General features: G+C 31.4%; 1 protein-coding gene across 2 annotated transcripts in view; it reads left to right on the top strand.

Annotated features, from left to right (window-relative positions):
• LOC113378245 overlaps positions 1 to 17,323 on the top strand; it is a 74,462-nt gene that overhangs the window by 14,462 nt on the left and 42,677 nt on the right. Inside the window, exon 1 of one of the 2 annotated variants that reach the window (XM_026618773.1) lies at positions 1,598 to 1,675. The exons of the other annotated variant lie outside the window; for it this stretch is intronic. The gene's annotated coding sequence lies outside the window, so the exon portion shown is untranslated. Of the gene's footprint in view, positions 1 to 1,597; positions 1,676 to 17,323 lie in introns of those variants that run through there. 2 annotated transcript variants of the gene reach the window in all.

The following is a 17,323-nucleotide window of genomic DNA, read 5'->3' as shown; positions in this document are numbered from 1 at the left end:
ATTGTAAAATTTTTCGGTCAACCAGATGATCGACTCAGTGACTCGTAATTTTAGCAGTGTTGACCAAAGTAAAAACGCAAAACTTGAGAATCAAAATCAATTTAATTATTTCCTTTTGATGAGAAAATAATTGATTTTTTGGATGAATTTTATATAAAATATGTAATAAACTTTGTAATAAAGTTTATCTGCTTTCAAATTTTTTTTTCTGCTATGTCTATTTGAGAATTAATGTTATATCGCGTAGTTCGATTAGCATATTATTACTTTTACACAATTATATAATTGTGTAAAAGTAATAATATAATACTGAATATTTTTTGCTGCTTAAATACTAATGATATCACTGACAAAATTTGTACTCTAAAGTGTTAATAATAACCAGGTTAAAAAAATGTATTTCGTTTCGTATATTTTTGGGTATGTTTATTCCTGATTGCCGTCATTCACGGCCAAAGATTGTCGTAGTTAGAAATATGACCCCTTACTATTCAATAAATTATACATTGGAGCTATTCACACTTGAACACAATTTCATTGTTCTGTATCTTTGAAGTAATATTTTTGTATTTTCTGGAAAAAAAACGTATACCTAAAAGGTCATAAAACTGTCTGTGAGACAAGAAAGTGACCGCTTCCTTCCCAAAGCAAAAACGACAAAAACAGTAAACGTCTGCACGAGTTAACAGATTCAGTACCAGTTTAAGGAAGCCGGATATGACAAATCCTGTGAAACAACTCCATTCGGATTCACTCCGAGGGAGGAGTTGTATCGGAGTGATAATTCCGGATTGAGTTACCCATCTCTAGTACATACCTACAATTCGAATTTTTGCACGATTTATGCTGCAGTTTAGTATATATATGAAATGTAATCTAAGAAAATATATATGTACATGCATAAGAAAATTTTAATCTTATTAAACATTGATTTTTGTTGATATCTATGTATGTATTTGTTATTTTTGATAAATACACATAATTATTCTTCATACATTGGATTATACGGATTTTCGATTTTTCGACAACGATTAGTCCGGTTAATCGAGGTTCTACTGTAATGGTCACCAGTCACATTCACAGTCACCAGTGCGGTTCTGAACTGAACAATATGAAACATTTACGGAGCGGAGCGGCAATGATGATGTCACCGCGCGCATGTTGTGAATTCGCATTACGGACACTCGACAGTTCGCACATCGCACATCGCCAAACGCCTATCGCCTATCGCCTATCGATGTAGGCAGCCGCCGTACATTGCGCTCCGATCGCCGTTCGCCGTTCGCATGCCGACGTAATTCTATCGCAATTCGACGATTTATCATGCGGCGACACAAAGTCTCTATCTCTACGATTATTAAATAATAATAACAATTTGTCATTAAATCGTACTTTATCGTTCGCGAACTGACCTACATACCATGATTTTACTGATTCGATTTAGTTCAAGTGTAGCGCGATTTCGGTTACCTTCGACGGTGTTGTTGAGTGAGTTATTAAACTAAATAAACAATTTCATATGATGTGTAAATAAATATGATGTACTTGAGTAAATACTAGTGTGTTGTGATATTGTGAAATTGAGAATAACTGACGAGTTTCACGAATTGTGATTGTTACAGATTCTTAAATCTGTAATCATTTTAATTATTAGCATTTTTTCATTGTGATCCAGGTATTTTTTATATTTTACATTAATATATAAACAATAGATATACAACGACGAACTTCATTCATTCATATCTTGGATCGTCTTAAATAGAATAAACATTTTAATTTATTGGTAATATTTTAATATCTTAGTTTTTAAATAAATGTATTTTATTTTTTATATTATTCTTATTTTTTATATCACTAAAGAATATTCAATTTATTTTTTATTTATTTTTAATTTTCTTAATATATTTTTTAGGTATTTTTAACTTTTATCTTACATCGTACTGAAGCTAATTTGCGTGAAAAAACTGGTGATAAAATAGGTTTGAATTTCAATTCCTATATATATATATATATATATATATATATATATATATATATATATACAGGGCCGGTCCTGGGTTAAACTTCATTATAAATTTCATATCCGAATCTCATTTTGGCGCCCCCTAATGCGTGCGCCCGCATTTTTTGCACGCATCGCATTCATGGCAGGAGTGGCCCTGTATATTTATATATATATATATATATATATATATATATTCATATATACAGTAAACTTTTACTAATCCGCCACTTCGATAGGCCGACACATCCAGTAAACCGACACCCTCGCGAAAGATATTTTTGGAAATATTAGCGTTATTTCCAATATCGTTTTTTTTTAAATTCTAGTTTCCCTTCAAAGCGAACAAATCTTTCATATCGTGTGTTAAAAATTATTACTTTTTTGTTAGTAATCCAAACATTCCAGTAGTCCGACACCCTTCAGTTTTTTTTAATAGTGTCGGATTAGCAAGGGTCAACTGTAAAAGTGTGTGTGTGTGTGTGATTTTGGCATACAGTATTATGTCATCTTCAGTTGTAATTTAACCAGGAGAAACCATAATTAAATTACAACGTATTGACAAATAGCACAACTTATCTATAATTTTTGTCACTTTTGGAAAACATTGGAAAACAACTTAACTACGGAGTCAAATCTCCGATCAAATAAAAATATTATGGTAACGCTATGTTATGGTTCTATCTTCGTATGAGTTGGTAATAAGAACTGTCAAGAAGCTATGTATTTGATGTGGGATCAGGCGTTTCACACATGAAACCTAACCTACAAATCGCACAAACGTCAAATAGCAATATTATACGTGATGTTACGTTAGATGTATAAAACACCTGATCGCAGAGCAAACATATTGTTTTTTGCAGTTTTTACTACCAGTTCATACGAAGATAGACCCATAACATAGGTCACCATATCATTTCTATTTGAGCCAAAAATTGGCTTTTAAATCTTGTCAATTTCAATGAATAATGATTTACATGTCGTTATATTACAAAATCATATGTTCATCTGACGTTTATGAATGTAAATTAAAATGCTATCAAAACATAATAACTTTTATTTGTCGTTCCGTGAACTCATTAAATTTAAAATGTTATACAGTTATCATACTCATGTTTTTGCTATGCGAGATTTATGTTCTTGCACATATTAAGTGATTTTTTTTAACGAGCTCACGCCCACTACATTGCTCTCAAACTTCTGTATTTAAATAAGAATGTCATATTGTAATATAAATAAAGATCGCAAGAAGCAATTTGTATAAATAGCTATTATCGTATAATAGATAAAAATAGAAATTATTATATTGTCGATTTCTTCAGTCAATTTATATATAAAAACGAAGTTGAATCGATTGATAAATATATATATATATATATATATATATATATATATATAATGCTATTTATTCATAAAGTTTATTGTCCAATTTAAAAATCGTAAGTGTATATCAAATTTTAAGGAATAGTTATAAGTAGAAGTGATAATTATATGTAACACTGTATTTTGGACATATTTTTTTAAAGATGTTTTTTTCAATTTTATTAGGAAAAAGTTACTAATTTTCTAGTTAGAGAATTTTCTAATAAACATTTTTTAAATAAGCTCTTCCAAAAAGGTTCTTTGATTTTTAACTTCCCGGAGGTGTGAGTGCTAGTAATCGTCTAAAAATTGAAAATGAAAATGTTTGCATATCATTACGTTTTAAAGGTTTTTAAACGTTTTAGCATACCTTAAAGAATGTATGTGTGTATGTATGGATTCAATTTTTATCGACGTTTTTGACAGACTAACTCCCCGGTTTCCAACCTGTAGGACGCTCCCTCAGGAGAGCCTTTGGCTGTTACAGGGGAGGCGAATACGGTAATTTACAAAATACTATTTTTGAAAATAAACCAAAAATTTTGAAATGATATAAAAAATAATTGAAAAAGTTATTATCAGTTGAGTATTTATGAAATAAAATTGTTGAAAAAATTAAGGAGGAAGCAAACTTTTTTTTTATTGAAGCAGCGCGAAAAAGGTTTTTTTTTCAGTTTTAGTTTTATAAGATTTTTATTTCATTTCGAATTTGGATACATTATATAGATACATTATTGGGGATACATTAAATAGATACATTATTTTGGATACATTATATTATAGGCATTGTGACTTACAAACTATGTACATCTATCGAATTGATAACAATACATTAAATTAAATTATATTTGTATATTCTATACGCATTACACTTATATATATTTAAAATTTCAAAATAAACTATATTTAAATCTTGGTGAAAAAAAATATCAACAAAAAACCAACTCTTTATAATATGCGAAAAAGGTTAGATGCCGCTGGATTAACCGATTTAAATTATTCAAAAAACTCTCGATTCCTATTCGCAGCGCGATGTGCTGATTAGTTTTTGACACAGGCAGGTCGTGCAAAATAGCAGTTTTTAAGAGATCGGAGCAATCGATTAGATTAGAATGATTCAAAAAACTTTTGATTCGTGTTGATGGGGAGACTAGTTATTAGTTCTTGGTAAGGGCAGGTCTACTCGTTTCGGAGATAGGGAGCAAAAATTTGAAAAAAATGTTTGAGAGAACAAAGCATCCGAATAGAATGATTCATAAAGCATGAATAGTTTTTTGGGAAGGCAGGTCCAGCGGCTTGAAAATTTTCAAAATTAAAAAAAACAATTTTCGAAAAACTACTTTCTTCTAATTTATTTTTTTTTAAATATTAAAAATGATTTGAATTTTAATATTTAAAAATATCGAAGTTTTACATTTCAAAAATTCTAAATGAATAATTTTAACTTTGACATTCAGATATTGTAATGTTGAGAAATATGAGATAAGGTTTTCTAATGCATGAACAAATTTTTTTTTTTATTATTTCATTAAGTAATTACAACTGTCTATAAATATGACATCTAGTAATTTTTTTGATTAATATAAATAGAAAGGGAATATCAGGCCGCCCAGTGGTGGTCCTGATATTATTGTTGTTAAACTAAAGTAGATTTGATCCAGGTAGTCTTAAAAACTAATCAAATTAAACTATACATATTAGATTAAACAAAACAAAACAAAAAATAATAATAATAATAATAATAATCTTCTAATCTAACTAATCTAGTATTAAACATAGGAGTAGGACTACATTATTTCTAAACGATAACTTAAAAACCTTATTGTGCTAACTGAATAAGTTTTGTTCTCTTCAGTCTGTAATCGAAAGTTGTGTCGTATAATTTGGCTGCAAGTTCGTTGCTGTGATTGTCAATATTTTGTTTGTGTCTCATTGAATAGTTTTTAATTTCTTCTGTGACTGTGGCTATGCAAGTGTCTTGATGTATCATCCAGTTGGGGACATATCTGGGAGCTCCCACTGCTTGTCTTAAGAGTTTGTTCTGGAACCTTTGTATGATTTGAATGTTACTTTTTTTGGCGGATCCCCATAGTTGTACTCCGTATGTCCAAACTGGTTTTATGATGGTTTTGTACAACAAAATCTTGTTGTAGGCTGATAGTTCTGATTGCCTACCCAACAACCAGTGTAAAGTTCTTCTTATGTGTTCCATGTGTGCCCGTTTAGTGACTATGTGCGCTTTCCAATTTAATTTCTTGTCTAGAATCATCCCCAGGTATTTGACTGTCTCTTTTGCAGGAATTGTGTGGTTGAAGATTCTAACTGGAGGACATGTGTCTTTGCGAAGGGTAAAGGTAACATGTACCGACTTGGAATTGTTGACTTCGATTCTCCACAGCTTAAACCATTGTTCCATTTTGTCCAGATGAACTTGAAGAAGTAATGATGCCATTTCGGGATTCTGATGCTGAGCGATAACGCATGTGTCATCTGCAAACATGGCTATATTGGTATTACAATTAACAGGAAAATCGGCTGTGTATAGAAGAAATAATGTTGGTCCTAGAACACTTCCTTGAGGAACTCCGGCTCTAATATTTCTCACTTCTGACTGAACACCATTTATGTAGACGTAAAATTTTCTGTTTTGTAAATAAGAGTTAAGTAAGATATATAAGTTACAGGGCAGACATTTTTTAAGTTTGTATAAGAGTCCTTTATGCCACACTTTATCAAAAGCTTTCGTAAGGTCTAGAAAAACTGCAGAGCAATAATTTTTTGAGTGAAGAGCTTCATTGACTGTATTAACTACTCTGTGAATTTGTTGAATTGTTGAATGCTGTTGTCGGAAGCCAAATTGATAGTTAGGTATTAAGTTTTTGTTATGTATTTCAGAGTTTATTCGTTTTAGAATAAGTTTCTCAAAGATTTTTGATACACAAGAAAGTAGACTTATTGGTCTGTATGATGAAACTAAATGATGGTCTTTACCAGGTTTAGGAATTAAAATTATTTTAGCAGTTTTCCATGCTTCTGGAAAGCAACGAAGTCTAATTATTGCATTGAAGGTTATAACTAAATATCTTATCAACTTCTTGGGTGCTTCTTTTAGCATTCTTATTGTTATTTTGTCATGTCCTGGGGATTTTCCTGATTTGGATGATTTGATTAAACCGGAAATTTCTGAAAAGGTGGTTCTGTTAACTCCGTTAGTAGTTCTTATATCCTGGTGGAGATAATCATTTATGAAGTCTTCTTCGCTACGACTGCATTGAGGAGGTGCCGGGTTAAAAGTTTCTTGTAGATAGTCAGCAAAAAGTACGGCTTTTTCTTTGTGTGATCTTGCCCATGACTGATCAGGGTTTCTGATCGGTGGTACAGCCATAACTGGTTTCTTGAGTCGTTTGCATGCTTTCCACAGCGAATAATTCGTATCTTGAGTTGAAGATAGGTTGTTTAGGTAAGTCCTAATAGATTCATTTTTATAAGCATTAATTGTTGATTTTAAGTTTTCGCAGGCTCTATTAAGTCTTTTCTTATCTTCGGGATGCCTAGTGACTTGCCATATTTTACGCAATCTTCTTTTGATGGCTATTTGTTTTTTTATGTCCAAAGGAATGCTGAGAGTCTTGCAATTAACATCTCTGGGTGTCGAATTAGTTGCTGCTTGTTGTAGAATAGTTGTTACTTGATTGATGGCATTGTTGACTTCATCTTCAGTTTTCAGGCGAATGTTGCAGTGTAGGTTATTTTCAATAAAAATTTTATAAGTTATCCAGTTTGTGTATTTATTGGTTAGTAATTGACTGTCAGCAACAATATTGAAGTTTTGAGAATACGTTAGTATTACTGGTGAGTGATCCGAATTTAGGTCCAGGCAGGATCGAACTTCTATAGAGCTTTCTTGGATATTTTTGGTTATAAAAAAGTCAAGCAAGTCTGGTAATTTGCTCAAGTCAGTGGGCCAATATGTGGGTTCGCCTGTGGATATTGCATTTAGGTTTAGCAGGTTCATTGCTTTGTGAAGCTCACGTCCTCTGGGAGTAGTTAGTCTCGATCCCCAGCATGTGTTTTTTGCATTATAATCTCCTCCAGCGATGAATAAATTACCAATAGATTGAAAAAAGTTCAAGAACTGTTGCTGACAGATTGTAGGTTTAGGAGGGCAGTATATTGCTGAAAAAATAATGGTTTTCGGAAATATGTCAACAGCAATATTTGTTGCTTGCATGTAGTTAGTGGAAAATGATTCTATAACAGTATGTCTGATCTTGTTTTTAATAATTATGGCTGATCCACCATGCGCTGTTCCATCCGGATGATTTGTGCTATACGTTTGGTAATTAGTAATACGAAAGTCCTTTTTGTCTGTGAGATGAGACTCAGATATAAGCATGATGTCGATGTTGTTGTTTATTAAAAAATATTTAAGCTCCTGTGTATGCTGACACAGACCATTGGCGTTCCATAAACATATTCTTAAAATCCCTGCCATTAAAACTTCCTGTTTAAAATTGTTGTGAGTATATTGAGCATTGTGCTCATTTGTTCGGTCAGTGTTTTGATCATTGTTTTGAGTTCAGATAGCTCGTTATTGTTGTTGTTCGTTTTGTTTGTAATAGACTCTTCAGTAGTCTCTTCAGCTGGGTGTGTATTTCCACGAGCAATCCTTGAGTACGAAACTCCAGGTACTGTTGTGTTACTGATAAATTGCCTATTGGAAGTGAATTGCCTTTCCCGAGGAGCTGGATATTTTCTTTCGAGCTGTTCTTTATAAACCCTGCAGCCTTTGTAGTTAGCCGGATGATTTCCATTGCAGAGAACACATGTTACTCCGCTATTTATTTTGTCTGTCCATGAGCATTTTTAGTTGGGTGTTCCTGAGCGCATTTCACGCAGCGGGGAGTTCTGTAGCAAAAATTTCTTGTATGTCCTAGCCTTTGACATTGTGTGCACTGGACTATTTCGCGAGAATATCGTTTGGCTTGAATTTCAACTTTTGTTTTACATAAAAATTCAATTTTGTAAAAATCTTTATTATTTTCTTTTTGCTCGAGTTCTACCGAGAGAATATTTAGTGGGAATTTTGTATATCTACTTCTGAGAAAAAAAATATGTACAACTTTATGCCCTAGTTCTTCTATTTCTTTTTTTACCATGTCTAAGTCGGTGCTATAGTGTAGGTTTTTAACCACGACTTTAAATGACCGTTTTGACTTATCTTGATAGGAATGCATCTGTGTTCCTCTTTCTTTCAGTTTGTTTAGAATAATATTATAAGTTTGTGCACTTTCAAGATTTATTTTCACTTGTGATGTTCCTATAGTTTTTAGTGTGTAATGTTTCTTGGCTTCGCTTTCTAACAGTTCAATCAATGGCTTGATATTTCCCACTTCGTGAACAAAAATCGGTGGAGGTTTGATCGCTGTTTTATTTTGCACTTGTTTGTTTTGAGATGGTGAATTTTGATCAGATGTTTTTTCTAAAACTGCATAATAATTTCTGGTTGGAGTAGTAGCTTTAAGCCAGTAGTCTTTCGTTACTACTACCTTGGCTTGTTTTCTAGACTCCGTGGGTGTTGCTGCTCGTTTCTTGTGATTAACAACTTGCCAATCAACATTGGCATTCGATGTACTTGGTTGATAGTTAATAGGATCATAAATAGGATCGTCACCAAACTCGTCGCTTTCCTCCATACTGTCGAAATCACTTTCATTATCATTATTTAGGGTTTCAAGCGCTTTGTAAACGACTTTTGAGCACTCATGATTGCTGACCCCAGCCGGGGTCATGCTTCAAACACTGTTGTTTTCACTTGCACTATTAAATAACTTCTATTGATAACAATGGCTTAACAATAGTTTGATTATTGAATTCACGTACCCGTACAGGGTACGTAAATACTGCAGGTAGAAAACCGGTTTATTCGCAGGTATAACTGAACGATGTGCACTGCTTCGTAGCTGAAGCAAAAACTCGCATGAACAAATGATTCACAAATGTGTCGTCCTAATTCGGCTTGATTATGTTTTGTTCATTTACTTTTCCTGTACATATATAAATGTGGTCGTCTAATTTATAAGCTCTTATTTTTGATATATAAAATATGAATGATGAGTGCTATAATATTTATAATAATATATTTGAAAACATTTGAAACAATTGTTATTAATCATTAATATATTTTTGTTGACTATTGGAATTTTTTTCTCCGAATGTTTAATTACGGTACGCGAAGTTCTAGCAATTTGCCTTAAGTCACGATAATTAATAATAATTAAATCTAGAATAGTTTCAACTAACAGTAAATTCTTTTATTAAGTTCTTGCTTTTTTTAAATTATTATATGAGAGCAATTTGTTAATAATATGCATAATTCAAGACTGTTTACTAGATGCACTTTTTTGCGTATTGCCATTCTCAAAACTAAACTGTATGGAGGAAAAGTTTATTTTCGAAATGAATTTTGCGTGTTGTTAATTATATCAACAAAGATAATAAAACAAATTTTGGCACTGTATACGCGTAAACGTGCTAATGATTTATGATGAACGAGAACTGTTTTGTTAATGTAAATGCGCAATGTTTGTTACTTAAGATTCCTTATTATCATATATTCTTATTTACATGCCCATGTCGTACCTACATGTAGATATATGTTAAAAGGATGTTTTTTTTAAACCATGAAGTAAAATACTAGAAGGATAGCGACCTGTTGCTAATATTCGTAATATGTTTCGCGAGCGTTGTAAACACTTTGAAAACAAACTAAAGTGCTCATAAAGTGCACTTGGGTAAGTAGGAATCGATTGACTCTCTAAGAGGATGAATGTAAATTAAATTCCCTTTGTTTCATTGGAATATTTACGTATTCTTTTACTTATATTGAGTATTTCATTTTTTAATCAGCGGATATTAGCTTTGTACAATAATTGATTTTATTATCTATAAATAAATAATTTTTACGCCTACTATATATGGTTATACTGATTGTGAGGGTCGGAATGGAAATGGAAAGTTTTTCGGGACATATTGTTACTGCTTTATTATGTGGTATTTTTCAAACTTCGTATCAATCCCGCATTTTTGATCAATAATTGATTTTGATTACTATCAGTCGCACTAAAGAGATTTTTAACTTCTCATAATGTAAATTATAATAATCGTCCAAAAATCGAAAATGAACATTTCTGCATATCTTTACGTTATAGAGGTTTCTGAACAATTTGGCATACGCTACAAAAAATTGTGTATGTTTGGCCACGTTTTCAGGAGCACGGATTAACCGATTTGAATGATTAAAAAAGCATTCAATTTTTATTGATTAGGAGATGTGCTGATTAGTTTTTGGCAAAGACAGGTCAAGCCATTTCAGAGATACGAAACAAAAAGTGCAGAAAATGGAAACTCGGTTTTTGCGAGAACTGGCCATCCCATTAGAGTGATTCAAAAAGTATTCGGTTTATATTGACGGGTAACCGTACTGATTAGTTTTTTGCAAAAGCAGTTCTAGCCGTTTGGAGATACGAAGCAAAAAATAGCAGTTATTAAGAGATCATATAATTCAAAAAACATTTCGTTTGTATTGACAGTGTGCAAAAAATCTTTTTTTAATTAAAAAAAAATTTTTATGCATTAAAAATGATTAATTTTGAATTTAAGAAAATTCATTTGGACTTCAATAGGTCAGAACGACATAGTGAAGAAAATTTTATTAATTTCTTAAACGGCTGACTTTAATTTGTTACGATATACTATTAATAATACAAATTATGATTTTGGTATTTAATCAATTTGTTTTTACCTCAAATATCGATTAACCTTAAAATCAGGGAAATTCAATTTTGATTTAATTAGCAATATTAATAATTCTAAGAAAACTGAGTTCTTTATTACTCCGATTGTTTATTACAATAAATAATACTTAACACTTTGGGGACGGCTGTCCATCTCAGTGGACAAACATACTCTGTGAGGCACAGGCTATTTTATAAACAAAGACTCAGTTTGCATCGAAAAGTTGAATAAATTACATATAGCAGTAATAAACAGTATTGTATTTTGAAAATAATTTTAAATTATTTTAGTAGTATTTTTAGCCGTTTTCTTTGCTATATGGTCTTTTTTTAATATTTAAAAGACCGAGCGCTTTTAAATACATATGGCAAAACGACTGGTAAATTTTGTGAATTAAGCAGTAGTGAAGATGAGTTTCAAATAGACATTCATACAGACAAATTTTACGAAATTACTATTCGCACCGATGATAGCGATGAATGTGATGATGATATTATCCAACCAACAACAAGAAGGAGAAGTTCGACAAATTATATGAAGAGCGGAAAGACATTAGCGAATGTGCCGATTCTCCTTCAATAATCGAGTTTGACATACATCAACAAATACCCCGACTACAAATACCAAGCAATATAAGAAATCCAATAGATTATTTTACTTTATATTTTACAAATGATTTATTAGACAATATAATAGAAAAAATAAACCATTATGGCAGCAAAAAAATGACCAAATATACTGACTAATCATTCAGTGGGATATTCTGAATCTGAGTGAAAGAAAAAGGGATTGCATTGCCTGTTCTGACAGAAAAGCACCAGAAGGGAGGCGACGAACAACATTTTATTGTAAAACATGTCAAAATCAACCAGCTATGCGTTTTGGAGATTATTTTGAACGTCACCATTCTTTATAAAATGATCAAAAATAAATTAATATTAAAAATGTATGTCCTTCAATGACCACAAATTTTCATCAAACAAATTGCATAACATACACAATGAAATCAAGTTTACAGTCGGTAAAGTAAATTGTTTTGAAATCGGTGCCGTCCCGAAAGTGTTAACACTCGATGGACATGGTAAAATGTCTTGAATGCAGACACAATGTGTAACTTACAAATGTGGAAAATATCATATTTTGTTTACCGTTGATTTATTATTTATATGTAATCAAATAATTTATGAAAAATAATTTTGTCTCAGCGTATTAGTGTAATTTTTTGGATTTTGAGAATACAAAATACGAAATATAATAACGAAATGTAGTTCCATATTACATACATACAATATAAATATAAATAAGGCGCTATGCAAGTGCTGGCCGGAATTATTTTTGTAATCGATTCCGTTGCCTTTGCCGATGTTGGAGATTGCTTTGCTTGCACATAGGGGAGTTCGGGGTTCATTATACCGAGGGGTGGATTGACCTTTTGCAAATTACTTGTTAATGATCGCATTGTGAAATCAGTCTATAATTGATAGAAATCTCTGATCCGTAATTGCGGTTGAGGTTAGATATCCCAATACAGCTTGAATGACTTGTTTGGTTTTATTTTTACATTTACATAATCTAAATAATGAAGGTTAAGTGTTTATTTGAATTTTATTATAATGTTTACTTAATGTGAAGGTATCTAGCTGAATATCTTACGGTAATAATTAATTACTGATAGAGCCCTTATAACAATAATTAGTGCGTGATAAGATATTGTTTAAATGTGATAACATATTTTTAAGATGTTGCTTGTAATCTTAAACAATTAATTATAAAGAACTTCAATGAAATTGCTACTTTGATCAATATAATAAGTACAAGTAGTATAATTAGTTTTATTATACTACTATATTTATATATATATATATATATATATATATATATATAAGTATAAGTAGTATAATTAGTTTTAATAATGGATGGAAATAAAACCCTTTGAATGCTAATCCATATAGCAATAGTTTAGTGGTTAGAGCTATAAGATACGAATTCCATCCTAGATTTGATACTCGGCTCGGTCACCCTGATGTCAAGAAGTAGTGGCATCGGTTTTTAGCTTAAAATTATAGACAGAAATGTTTCTAATTGAAAATAGCCTCTTGTCCGGCATTGCTGCAAAATTCATCACCGATAGGCGCAACTGTTTGAAATTTAATATTTTATTATGAAAACAATTCATAGAATTCTTAAATTCTGATCGCTTTTCAAATAACATAAAAAACTAGCTGTAAGTGGAATTCTGTCTTAAGGCAATTAGGGCATCGTGCCTTAAGGCAAATTGCTGGAACTTCCCGTACCAAAAATTATTATTTTTTTTTTAAACGATTAACATTTTTGAAAAAAAATTACTTTGAAAAAATAAAATTTTTGAGAAACTATAAATTGGACAAAAAATTAGTTTTTTTTGAAAAAAAAAAATTTTTTAAAAAAAAATTTTTTTTTTTAAATTTTTTTTTTTTTGAAAAAATTTTTTTTTTCTTTATTTTGACATATTGTGGAAGATCTGAACTTTTTTTTCTAAGCAATCGTACTGCTTTAACTACATAGGGACAAAATATAAAGCGCGTAAGCGCCGCGTCGCTGTCTAACGTATAAGCATTGGTACGGAACCCATAGGAATGTTAAAAAAAATGTATACTTATTGTTAAAATCTTTATAAAATGTCTGATAATTTGATGTGCATATGTCTAATGATCATTTTTGACCTCCAAATGGCTCATTTTTTTACTTTTTCCTCTATATCTCCGAAACCGCTGGACCTACCTTCATGAAATCGATTGTATCGATTCTTCATCTTGTCAATACAAATAAAATGTTTTTTGAATTATTAAAATCGGACGCTCCGTTCTCTTAAAAACTGAGTTACCGTTTTCGGAACTTTTTGCCCCGTATCTTCGGAACGGCTTGACCTGCCTTTGCCAAAAACTAATCAGCACGTCTCCTTATCAATACGGATCGAATGTTTTTTGAATTATTCAAATCGGTTGATTCGTGTTCCCGAAATCGTCGACGAAAATTTGTATCCGCACATACATACACACACATACATACACACACACACACACATACACACACACACACACATACATCCATTTTTTCTAAGGTATGCCAAAATGTTCAGAAACCTCTGAAACGTAAAGATATATAAAAATTTTCATTTTCGATTTTTTTGCGATTACTATAACTTGCCCTACGGGAAGTTAATTAAAAAAATATTTTTACCTCTAATTTTCTATAAAAAAACATTATGCTTCTGTCAGTGTCAGCCATAGATTTTATATAAATATTATAAAGCAATGACTCAAATACGTAAAAGTTGTTAATTCATTAATTTTATTTATTTTTTCCTATTACACTATTATTCTAAATTGTTCTTAAACGTAAAATGTTGAAATATTTAACTAAATTATTTTGATATTTGTTTGTAGAATCATAGAAAAATAACTAGTGGTGTATGGCATCGTGCTTCAAGGCAAATTGCTGGTACTTCTCATACCGTAATGAAATACTTAAAGAATATTACATCTTTTCAAATATATTATTATAAATATAGTAACATTCATTATTCATATTTTATAGACATAATATGAGAACTTTTAAATTGAACGAAGGCATTTATAAATGTTCACATGAAGAGTAGTTTAATAAAACTTAATATAAGAATTATATAAACTAAATTACAAAATAAACAAACCAAAATAATTGGAAACCAAAAAAACAAGAAACAATTGTTTTGGCAACACAAGCAACTTTTTTGAATCATTCAAATCTGAAGCTTCGTTCTCTCAAAAACTGCCATATTTTGCATATTTAGCTCCGTGTCTCCGAAACGGCTGGGCCGTAAAAAATAATCAGCACGTCTCCCCATCAATAGAAATCGAATGCTTTTTTTTAATTATATAAATTGGTTGATCCGTGCGCCCAAAAACGTAGACGAAAAATAGTATCCATACATACACACACACAAACTCATCCATTTTATGGGCCATTAAATTAACCTTAACAAACAAAATATAGTTTTCTTTATCTTTATTATGTGGATGGGTGCATGTTTAAAAAGTTTATAGTTTTATCGACATATTTATGTATCACCATCGGAAAAAATTATCATATATATATATATATATATATATATATATATATATAGGATTAGGCGGGGCACAAAGGTCTAATTTCATTGTGGGCATTTATATTGTGAAAATCAAACCAATAACATCACAACAAATTCCACATTTCAAAAACACATCTACATCACTATGTTTAGTGAAACTCCCAGCTAATTCATCATTGTGGAAATGTTTTTTTTTTCTTCTTTTTTCACAAATTTGTCATCTAGTCCTTTTTACCCCACAGGCGTAAAAATCTTAATTTTTGGTACGGAAAGTTCCAGCATATTGCCTTACGGCACGATGCCATGCACTAATAGTTATATTATTTATTAAAGCAAATATTGACAATAATTTTTTATGCGTTATATTTTTCGATATTCCATGAACTTCCATGGCATTCAGCCAATCAAAGCATACAGCAAAAAAATGAACAATACTAATTTATGTTTCAATATATGATATGAATTTACATCCTATCAATTCATGTGAATTTGTCGTTCTCGTGTAACATCATAGTGGAAAACTTATATGTGTGTATGTGTGTTAATAAAAAGTTGTCCAATTATGCCCTGCCTCCTCTATTGGTCTGCTGTTATTTGCATAATATATTTATTTCATAGTATGCAAACTGGGTCGACTACTTGCAGCGGAAAATGCATCGCGCAGTTTGTTATTACTAGTCACGTTTATTTACAATTGGTTTTTTGCCTTTGCGCTCTCTCGGGCACACATGTGTCGCCCCTCATACGGACGGAATTTCCGACACCCCCGCGCCGGTTGGGGATGACCAAAACTAGATTACAACTAGTGCTGCTTTATGCGCCCTGTGCCCTTCTATTTGACGAATTGAAAATGGATTAATTCCAATTTTACGAACAAACTAGTGGGGCGCATGGCATCGTGCCTTTAGGCAAATTGCTGGAACTTCCCGTACCAAAAATATTTTTTTCTGAAAAAGATTAACATTTTTGAAAAAAATAGACTTTTGAGAATCTATAAATTTTTGAAAAAAAAAATCTTTTTTTGGAAAAGTCTTTTTGAAAAAGTTTTCTTTATTTTGAAATATTTTGGAAGTTCTGAACTTTTTTTCAAAGCAATCGTACTGCTTTAACTGCATAGAGACAAAATATCAAAGCGCGTAAGCGCCGCGTCGCCGTCTAACGGATAAACATTGGTACGGGGCCCATAGGAATGTAAACAAAATTTATACTTATTGTTAAAATCTCTATAAAATATCTGATAATTTGATGTGCATATGTCTAATGATCAGTTTTAACCGCCGAATGGCATTTTTTTTTACTTTTTTCATTAGATCTCCGAAACCGCTAGACCTGCCTTCATGAAAATTTAATCAGTTGTTCATCTTGTCAATACAAGTAAAATGTTCTCCGTTCTCTTATAAACTGTATTACCGTTTATGGCACTTTTTGCCCCGTATCTTCGAAACGGCTAGACCTGCCTATACAAAAACTAATCAGCACGTCTCCTTATCAACAGCAATCGAATGTTTTTTGAATTATTTAAATCGGTTGATCGATGTGCCCGAAATTGTCGACGAAAAATTGTATCCGCACACACACACACGCACACACACACACATACATTCATTTTTTCTAAGGTATGCCAAACTGTTCAGAAACCTTTGAAACATGAAGATATATGAAAATTTTCATTTTCGATTTTTTTGCGATTATTATAACTTACCCTACGGGAAGTTAATTAAAATGATACAGATGCATTAGTAAAATCAAGCAAATCATGCAAAAAAAAAAATTATTACGGTTACATTATATTACCGAAAATATGAAATCTTAAAAAAAACAAAACATTTTGCATTATTTACTTGATTACACTAATATATCAATATTTTCACATTTTTAATTTCCTCAAGGAGAAGTTTATGTTTTCGCCGATTTTATCCGATTTGATAATTTGTGCGCTTGCGATTTTTGACCTTTCGTTAATGTTTTCTTCACCGATTTCAAAAATTTAAAAGCCATTTGATGTTTTTCTACAAGAACCTTCTTGTACGATGATCGATCAAGCCGTTTCTTTA

Source organism: Ctenocephalides felis, unplaced genomic scaffold (assembly GCF_003426905.1).
Source record: "Ctenocephalides felis isolate EL2017-DRISC unplaced genomic scaffold, ASM342690v1 CF-g0.4_SCAFFOLD_01886, whole genome shotgun sequence".
Classification (NCBI taxonomy): Eukaryota; Metazoa; Arthropoda; class Insecta; order Siphonaptera; family Pulicidae; genus Ctenocephalides; species Ctenocephalides felis.
The sequence above is the reverse complement of the archived record's forward strand: the minus strand, read 5'-3'. Positions and strand labels throughout refer to the sequence as shown.